The 10,502-nt window shown below is 41.2% G+C and overlaps 1 pseudogene; it reads right to left on the bottom strand.

Moving 5' to 3' along the window:
* Positions 1 to 7,624: 7,624 nt before the first annotated feature.
* LOC138157021 (E3 ubiquitin-protein ligase TRIM17-like) lies at positions 7,625 to 9,307 on the bottom strand (annotated as a pseudogene).
* Between the last annotated feature and the right edge of the window lie 1,195 nt (positions 9,308 to 10,502).

Here is a 10,502-nt window from a genome sequence, read left to right on the forward strand (position 1 = left end):
TGTGGTAGCTGCAAACCCTGAGGACGCTTGGGGTGCTTGCTGCTACACTCCCCACTCCAGTTCATCCTCCATTCAGCCACTAAAGTGATTTTCCTAAAGTGGAGATCTGATCATGTCACCCCCTCCCCAGACCTGCACACTCAATAAACTCCAGTGGCTCCCTATTGCCTCCAGGAACAAATACAAAATGCTCTGTTTGGCATTCAAAGCTCTCCATAACCTACCCTGCTCCTACCCTTCCAGTCTTATTCAACCCCCTTTTTTGGGGGGAGGAGGCAAGGGGTCAAGTGACTTGTCCAAGATTACCATTGATAAATATCTTAGGCTGAATTTGAACCCAGATCCTCCTGACTCCTCTGCTCTGACTTCTAACCCCTGGGCTTCCTTTAAGTCCCAGTTAAAATCCCACCTTCTGAAAGAACTCTTCCTTAACCCCTCTTTAACTCCAGTGCTTTCCCTCTTTAAATTATTTCCCATTTATCCTATATATAGCTTGCTTTGCATATATTGTTTGCATATTTTCTCCCCCATTATACTGTAAGCTCCTTAAAGGCAGACATAGTCTTTGGACTCTTTTGTATCCCTAGGGCTTACCACATTGTCTGGAGCAGAACAGGAACTTTAAAAATGTTTTTTGATTAATGGATGTTGTTGTGCAGTTGTGTCCAGCTCTTTATGACCCATTTAGAGTTTTCTTGGCAAAGATACTGGAATGGTTTGCCATTTCCTTCTCTAGCTCATTTTTACAGATGAGGAAACTGAGGCAAACAGGGTTAAGGGAGTTTCCCAGGGTCACACAGATAGGCCTGAAGCCAGATTTGAACTCATGAAGATGAATCCTGTTTCTAAGCCCGTGCTCTATCCATTCTGCCACCTGGCCACCCTGATATTTATACATATGTATATATGTATACATGTATGTACATATGTGCATGCATACATATATACAATGCCTATATACACACATACACGTGTGTGCATGTGTATGGCTGCATCACATATCACAGACTTTAACTCTCCATCTTTGAAATGTCTCTCTGCCAACCTGCACTCATACTCACAAGTATGGAGTCCCCAGAGAGGAGTAAATTATACCACTAATGCTCACTGCTTAGATAATCCTGGGGGAGAGGTGTGTGTAGGCAGGATTCATTTCTACTACTCACCACTGTAGTCTCTGAATTCCCATCATTACTGTGCTTCCCATTTATGCAAAATCAGTCATCAAGATGCCATTTACTCTTAGACATAAAAGATTTACTGCATAAGGCATAAACATAAACATAAACAACAATAATGAAAATATTTACACTATAGAAAACAAAAGCTGGAGTAAGAAAAACATCACAGTCCCCCCATTAACCTAGGTCACGCTCTTCCACAAATATACCCAGTATCCATGGAGGAGAGTGGGCAAACCCTTACAGAAACCTAGCAGGGAGACAGACATAAAGGTGGCGAAACGCATGTACCCAGGGCAACTCACAACTTTGGGCTACAAGTTTTGGTTTCTTTGGCACCTTCAAGCATAATCCACATCACATGAAACCGTTCCTCTGAGGTATGTTTCTCATCTGGCCCTAAATGAAGCGGTGACAAGCTTTTTTCACTTCCAGCCACTCTTAGCAAACCTCTGAGGGTTACATACAGCAAAAAATCATTCCGTTAAGACTGAGAACTGATTTGACTTTGCCCAATAAAGCTCCAAGTCTAACAGCAACCAGGAAAATACACACAAGCTTGTCTGCTGCCTTATGTATCACCCTCTCAAACTGGAGAGGACAGTAGCAGGGAACAGACCCCAGAGAATTTCCCTTCTGTCACCTATAGGTGGCACTACAGAGTAATAGCCCCACTAGCTCTTACAACAACAGGATTCTGCTCTGAACCAATGAGTTTCCAGACCTTCTCCAATCAGCAATCAGAAAGGCAGCATTCGTCCAATCAGCAAGTTCTCAACAAAACAGTTGGAAGATTAGACTGGAAAACTTTGGTGTCTTCTGTCACTGGCTTCTTGTGGCTCCTCCCATGCACAGCCCACTCTCTTGTTTATTTCTTTCATGCCATAGCTTCCTCCCAAAGCCTCTTTTCTTTTGACTTCTTAGCTTCTTCTCCTGCTGACTTATCAGCTCCTTCCAATACTTTAATTCAGAGCTTCCTTAGAGGTTAGGGTCAAGAAATCCATATTTCATATTTCCCTTGGGTTTGAATCTCAGAATCCTTTTGGAGGGTAACCCAAAAGTCTTGGTGCAGCTTTAAACGATAAAAACTGAAAACTGTACCAGGACTTTTGGATGCCCTTTAAAATCTCATAACCCACAGACTGTTATTTAGTTTGTAATTTTGCCAATTATACACTTCCAAACTCCAAAAATTATTCACATGTAAATGAGTAGCTGGACCACAATTCCCTGCAGCCATTTTTTACTCCATGTTCTGCCTTCTAAAAGGTCCCCTTAGTCTATTCATCTGAGGGGCAGCTCTCTATTCTGCCTTCAAGAAGAGTCTGCTTTTCAAGGATCTAAAACAACTCCAAAAGACTCATGATGGAAAATGCCACCCATATCCAGAGAAAGAAATATGGAGTGTAAATGGAAATCAAAGCATACTATTTACTCTCTTTTTTGGTTTTGTTTTGTTCTTTCTTTCTCATGGTTCCTCCCATCCATTCTAAATCTTCTATGCAACATGACTAATGTGAAAATACATAGATTAAGAATGTATATGTAGAGCCTATATTGGATTGCATGCCCACTTGAGGAGGGGGGAGGAAAGAGAAGTGGAGAAAATTTAAAACTTATGGAAGTGAATGTTGAAAAATAAGAAATAATTAATTAAAAGAGTCTGTATTTTATCTGAGACATTCCGTTTCTTTACGTGTCAGCTTTTATCAGTTTTCCATGTCCAAGTGTTCTCTTTCTGCCACTTTGAGCAAACAAACTGTTCATGTATGTAAGAAGCAGTATCTTACATTTGCAAACCCAGATAGTCTTTTAGGATAAACCAGGTGTTCTTAACCTGGAGTCAATGAATTTGCGTGTGTGTGTGTGTGTGTGTGTGTGTAACTATATATGTATATATATACATATATATATACATACATACACACATATTCTATTTCAATACAATTTGTTTCCTCTGTAATTCTATATGTTCTGTTCTATGCCTTTTAAAACATTATTCTGAAAAAGGGCTTCATAGGCTTCACCCAGTGGCCAAAGGGATCCAAGACACAAAAAAATATTAAGACCACCTGGTAGAGTCAAGATGATAGAGTAGAGAAAGCATTCAGCTGAGCTTTCCCAACATTCCCCTCCAACTTTAAAATAGTGACTCAAATAAAATTCTGGAATGGCAGAGTCAAAAAAAGGTCAGAAAAAGATATTCTTTCAGTCTAAGACAACACAAGAGGTTGGAAAGAGATCTGTGAAATGGGGTAGAGGCTGGCCTGGAGCCCACATGGATGAAGCATCAGTGGTGGTGCTTTAGGTGGTGGTGACAGAAGCAGCAGCAGCTTCAGAAACTTTCAAGCCAGAGGCAGGAATGGGACCTGGAAGCTGGTCACAAAGATGACAGCGAACCCCTGTGCTATGCCAGATGAAGGAGCAGATGCTGCTTGGCAACTCCATTGCCGATACCCATTTCTGGGTCAGAGTTCAAGGGTAGAGAGGAGCACTTTTGGGCAAGAGGGAGTGGAAGTGCTGAGGGGCAACTGTTTGACAGTTTCACTGCCTATATCCACTTGTGGGTCATTAGAGGAGCATTTTCAGTCAAGAGGGAATGGAAAACCTGAGGGATGGTATTATTTCAGGTCCCAAAGGATCAGGGATCCTGAGGAATAGTATTGTTTCTGTTCCCAATGGAACAGGTGCCTTAAGGAGCACCCTAGGATCCCAAGGGATCAGGAAAGCTTCTTGGGCAAGGACCAGAGTACAGACCAAAAGAGCAGGGACCACACCTCTCCCAAGATCATACCACCTTGGAAGCATCCAAAACTTCCAACTCCCCACAACTAGCTCTGAAAACAGTAGTTGTGAAAAAGTCTAAAGCTGCTCCTCCCCTCCCCACCCCCCACACACTGGGAACAGAGCCTAACATTAACATAAAGTTCCAAATCAAGAAATAGGGTAGAAAAATGAGCAAACAACAAAAAAAGAACCTGACCATAAAAACTACTATGGTGGCAGGGAAAATCAAAACAAAGTTGAAAGAAAACAATGAAGTCCAAATAGCTACAAGTAAAGCCTCAAAAGGGAAAAAAAAAATGTGAATTGGACATTAGCCCAATAAAAATTTCTTGGAAGAGCTAAGAAAAATGACACACAGAGATAAAATAAGGGGCTTCATGCCACCTTTCCACTCTTAAAAATTATTGAGACCCCACCCCACCTCAAACATTTGTTATGTGTGTTATATTTGTTGATATTTATTATATTAGGAATTAAAATGTCTTAGTTTATTACGAAAATAGTTTTGACCTCATGGATCCCTTGAAAGGACCCAGTCAGGACTCAACGTTGGAACCAGTTATATTGGCCTATTTACATAAATATTACATAAATAATAGTATTTATACTTGGGAAATTCACAAAGACTGCAAACCCAGGGTTTAATCTACTGTTTTGTTGATTATCTAGATTTAAGAATGATGGAAAATGCTAAGAGTGTAGGCTAAACTTCAAAGTATGCCATGCCTTATTTTTTGTTTTTTGAGAATAAGTTGTTGAATATTTCCCAGAACACCCTTGTCCTCATGAGTCCCTGAATCCAGACTTTGAGACCTATTTCCCTATCATAAGGAATATGCTTGTACTTATCCTTTTTCTATAGGTAAGCTTTGAATACCATACACAAAGCTCAGCATTTCTGCTGACCAATGAGGATTTACAATAGGTAAGTGAGAGTTAAGCAAGAGATAGGGAACAAACACTAACACAGCAGACTAACCAGAATAGGGAAAAGCTATGCTAGCTTTCTAGCTTTTTTCCTGCTAAAAGGGATGAAGACAGTTGATAAAACTATCCTGCCCAAGTCAGCTGTTCTTCCCCAGTTAGGAGGCATAAGCAGCAGTTGCAGTCAATGGTGTTGAATGCCTTACAGCATTCAGCTTTTTTGCATCATGTCCTCTCTTGGTAGTCTGGCCCCCTTCTCAGAATGGTTTTAAATGCATAAAATAATATACATAGAATTACAAAGGAAGCCAATTACATTGAAAAACAGCTAGCAAAATACTTTTAAAAACAAGTTAACAGGGGCAGCTAGGTGGCATAGTTAATGGAGGCCCAGCCCCAGAGTCAGGAGGACCTGAGTTCAAATTTGGCCTCAGACACTTAACACTTACTAGCCCTGTGACCTTGGGCAAGTCACTTAATCCCAATTGCCCTGCCTTCCCCCCTTCAAAAGCAAAAAAACCCAAACAACAAAAAAATAAACCAAAAAACAAGTTAACAGAACACAGGTTGAGAACACCTGAGGAGAGATTAAGCAGGATGCATGCAGACTGGAAAGATACTACTGATCTGGTGATTAGGGAATCATTGAGGAGCATTAAAGAAAGCAGTATTATACGAGAAAGACTTCTGAACTGGGAGTGCTGGCTTCAAGCACTTGCTTACTAGCTCAGTGATCCTGTACAAGTCCCCTCTGTCAGCTTTGGTGTTCCACTACATACAAGGAAGGGGTCAGACCACAATGATGATCTCTATGGCACCCTCTAGCTGTAGCATTTTGTTAATTGGGGAGATGGAGTCAGATTGTGAAATGTTGAGAAACCCAGAGGTGTTACTGTATTTTTAATAAAATACTGTATTTTGGCCTAGAAAATGCCAGAGTTATTACTAGCAACAGCAGCATTGTTGTCATTTAATATTGCTAAAATCCAGAAAGGGGGTCTTTGGAGCAAGTAGCTTTTTACAACTTATTTTGTGAGCCTGAGTGGAGAACTAAAGGAAAGTCTCTAGTGCAACTTGGACTCAGTCATTGCCTTATCTCTGTCCTGATCCCTCTAGGAACTATAATGAGGTAAGTTAGTGCAAGTATGCAGAGCCAAGGGGCTCTGGGAAAGCCTGGTGAATGGTGCAGTGTGCGGGATCAGAATGAGCAGTACTAACTACTGAATCATGGATTTCCTTCTTCTCCTATTGAAGCGTCCTATTGCTGACCTGGGAAAACATAAATAGATGGGTGTTTGGCATTCAGTCCATTTAGGTAATCATGAGGAGTAGGAAGGTTTAGAAATAGATAACCAAGAGGTAAAAAGTTTCATAACCACCTGACTTCTGAAAAGTGAGAAGAAAAAGGAAAGAAAAAGAGAAGAAGGGAGAGAAAGAGTGAAGAGAGGGAAGGACTAATGGGAAAAGAGAGAGAGAGAGAGAGAGAGAGAGAGAGAGAGGGCCTGTGTTAGTACAAGGTTGAGACATTTTAGGCGGGCTAGAAGTTAGGTCCCTTCTTCCATGTCAGTAAACCCCAGATTCTAATTGTTGATTTATACATCTACCCCAGTTTGGCATCTTGGTGGTGAGAGCTCTACATGGCTCCCTGAAAGCCTTCTCAGAACATTGGCCTACTTTGGTGTCAACTTTGGTGGGAATTTTTCTTTTTCTGTTTTTTAAAAATCATGTTTCCACATTAGTCATGTTGTGAAAGAAGAATCAAAACAAAAGGGAAAAACCATGAGAAAGAAAAAACAAGAGAGAGATAGAGAGAGAGAGGTGTGCTTCAATCTGCATTCAGACTTCACAGTTCTTTCTTTGGATGTGGTTAGCATTTTCCATCATGAGTCTTTTGGAATTGTCTTGGATTATTGCATTGCTGAGAAGAACTAAGTCAATAAAATTGGTCATTGCACAATGTCACTGTTACTGTTTCTGCTGGTTCTGTTGACTTCACTCAGCATCAGTTCATGTAGGTTTTCCCAGGTTTTTCTGAAATCCAGCTTCTCATCATTTCTTATAGAATAATAGTATTCCATTACATTCATATACCACAACTTGTTCAACTATTCTCCAGTTGATGGACATCCCCTCAATTTCCAATTCTTTGCCACCACAAAAAGAGCTGCTATAAATATTTTTGTACAGGTGTGTCCTTTTCCCATTTTTATTATCTCTTTGGGATACAGACCTAGTAGTGGTATTTCTGGGTCAAAGGGTATGTACAGATTTATAGCTCTTTGGACATAGTTCCAATTTGCTCTCCAGAATGGTTGGATCAGTTCACAATAACAACGCATTAGTGTTCCAATTTTCTGGTGGGAATTTTTCACCCCCAATGCCCTAGTTACTGAGAAATACTCCCTAAAGGATAGCCTTTATTTTCCCTTTATGCCTGGGGACAATTTCAAAGTAAGTGTCTATTGATTACTGATCAACAAGGGAAATCATAGGAAGATAATATGGTGAGGGCATAATAGATGAGAGCATCCCCAGAACTAGGATCCTGGGCTTAGTTTGAGAGGCAGAGTCACCTAAGACAGCAGCAAATAAGCCTCCAAAAAAGAGAAAGAACTTTTTTTTTTTTATTTTCAGGGATAAGATCAATAGTGGGAAAAAAAGCCAATATACTCATATAGCACCTAGGAAATATTAAAAGATTTTGAATAAGCTCTCCAGCATGCTGGGTGATCTTCTGCAGAGAATTTATGGGAGAACATAGACAAGAATCACTTGGATGAGAAAGTGTGGTTCAGATGCAATCTGATGATGAAACTGATAGTATCTCGAACTATGTATGGTGTCTTGAACATATGTGTGCAGAGATGGGTATGCTGGGGATCCTGTTGTCTCATTGAGTCCCATCTATTATGGACATGATTTCTCCTGAAGGAAGGAGGTAAAAGGTATAGGTATTAAGTCCTCTTCTGTGATAGGAGATTTGTGCTTTTTTTTTTTTCAAGATCCCACTGTATTTATAGTTTCTTAATTAACAAAAACAAAATTCACATTTGCCCTGGTAAAGGAGCATTCTGCTTTCCAATGCTCCCCAACTAGGCCCCCTCCCTTTTGTATATTACATGTCAGGTTTAAAAGAGGGATACAGTTCCAGCATCACCTTGAACCATCTTTACTTGGTTTGCCCAGGTCTCTGTCCTAATTAATGCCATTCCATTGAGGGGTAAGGAGGGAAGTTAGTAGGGTAGTTCTCCCTTTCAATTGGCAAACAGTAACAGGTGGAGATGGGACCATCTTGTTTCTCTTCAGTAAGGCCATCCATGTTCAACTGTGTAATAGACAAATCTCTCCGGTTCATGTAATGGAGACTTCCAGAGGTATAAATAGCAAACATCTGACCTGAGGAAATATCTGCAAATGTGAAAGTCCTCTTTCTGTCATCATCAGGTAACTCATAGGGATAGTGACATTGCAACAGTCGAGATTCTTGAAATTTCCTCAGAAATTCTCTTAATTCCCTGCAATAAGAACTGCTCAGTTTGGGTATGAAAGGTTTTGGCCTTTGAAGCAACAGGGACTCACTCTTGTTCAGTGTTTCTTGTGCATCCTGCAGAAGGTCTGTATATGGCATCCGAGACTTTTCTTCCAAAGCTGTGGCCATTTCCCTCAGGTCGTGCCTGTGTTGGGAAAGTTGAAGGCGACTCATCCTCTTTCTCTCTGTTTCAGATTTCTAGCTGGGCCTCATGGTCCTTCAGCTGCTCAAACATTTCATTCTCCTCCTCATCCAGTTCCACAAGACTGTGGACATCCTCTTCTTCATCACTCAGGAACTCACTTATTTCTTGAAATTTTTCCTCAAAGGTTTCTCTGGGCATTTCCATTTGTTCCATCCACACAACAGCCCATGTCCGAGGTATCTTCTTCTCTTCCAGTATTAGCTTCTGAACATCTCTTAAATGTACCTGTACAAGTTTCAGATTCTCCTGAAGCTTTTTCCTATAGACCTTAGCAGCTTCTTCTGTAGTTTTGATTGTGTGAGCCTCATGCTCTGGGGCTTGTGAACAGGGCACACAGACTGGGGTCTGATCATTCATACAGAACAACTTCTTGTCCTCCTGGTGTTTGTCACACTTGCTGGGTCCCTGAGGCTTCGGTTGACGTTGTTCCTGGGTAACAGAAGGCTTCCTTCTTGGAGGCAGTTTCCCCCTTCTCCTTAAAGTGGCACTTAAAGCTCTGGACTGGGAGATTTCCCTGCACCTTCGGCAGGCATTGGGCTCTGAAGTTTCACTGGAGCTACTGAAACAAGATTGGCAAACACTGTGTCCACAATCAGCGGCCACTGGGTCTGCGAGAGGGGCCCAACAAATGTTGCAGGTGAACACATTCTGGTGGCCTTCAATGAAGTCTTTAGAAGCCATGATCCTTTGATAGCACAGTAGGCTGCTTCCTTCCAAGAACTCCAGGGGCAGAAGGAGAATTAGCTCGATTCCTTCCAAGAACTACAGTGGAAAGTTAGCTCCAAGCTGGAAAGTTCTGTGCTTTTTTTTTTTTTTTAATCTCTTCACCTCCTCTGATTTCCTACATCCAGAGGCAATTGGCCTGAGGAGCACTACTTATCCTCTCCTTGCCTTCCACCCATCTTCCTCTTTTGCAGTAGGATATACCATGACTATGTTCATAGATCTTGATCCTTCTCAATGTCTGGTAGCTAAGTGACTTTGCCCATCATATCAACTCCGCTGAGAGTAGCAGCTCTGCCAGTGGTGGGTAATGGTCAGCTCACCAAGATGATCTGAGGGTTAGGTTCAAAACCTACCTCCTGCAAGCCTGCCCTGTGTACCGAGGCAAAAACATCCTTTATCAAAGGAAAAAGGATCTGCCCTGGAGTCAGGAAGACCTGAGTTCAAATCTGGCCTCAGACACTTAACACACACACAAAAAAAACTAGCTGTGTGACCTTGGGCAAGTCACTTAACCCCAATTGCCCTCCAAAAAAACACACACACACACAAAAAGAGAAAAGGATCCTCTCTCCTACTTTCCCATTTCCATTCTCAGCTCTTCTTAATAATAGTACATTCTTGGTACTGTTGATAGACAAGAACTTCCAGAGTGAGGCCCTATGGTTTATTCTATTTCTACAACAGTGATCAAGGGGGATTTAGGGATGTTGAAGGTGTGTGCAGACATTTCAAAAATTGTACGTTTAAGCAACTTTACATTTAAAAAAGTATATACACCACAACTATTTTATTCAATGCAATAAGCATTTATTGTGTCTACTATGTGCCAGAAACTGTACTGAGTATAGGATATACAAATAAGAAAAAAAAGACAGTGGCACAGTGTGTAAAGCACCGGTCCCCCGAGTCAGGAGGACCTGAGTTTGGTTCTGGTCACAGACACTTAACACAAAAATACTAGCCATGTAGCCTCGGGCAAGTTACTTAACCCCAATTGCCCTCCAAAAGGCAAAGAAAGAAAGAAAGAAAGAAAGAAAAAAAGAAAGAAAGAAAGAAAGAAAGAAAGAAAGAAAGAAAGAAAGAAAGAAAGAAAGAAAGAAAGAAAGAAAGGAAGGAAGGAAGGAAGGAAGGAAGGAAGGAAGGAAGGAAG

Source organism: Petaurus breviceps, unplaced genomic scaffold (genome assembly GCF_028583685.1).
Source record: "Petaurus breviceps papuanus isolate PSGF00001 unplaced genomic scaffold, PetGlider_PUasm1.0 166, whole genome shotgun sequence".
Taxonomy (NCBI): Eukaryota; Metazoa; Chordata; class Mammalia; order Diprotodontia; family Petauridae; genus Petaurus; species Petaurus breviceps.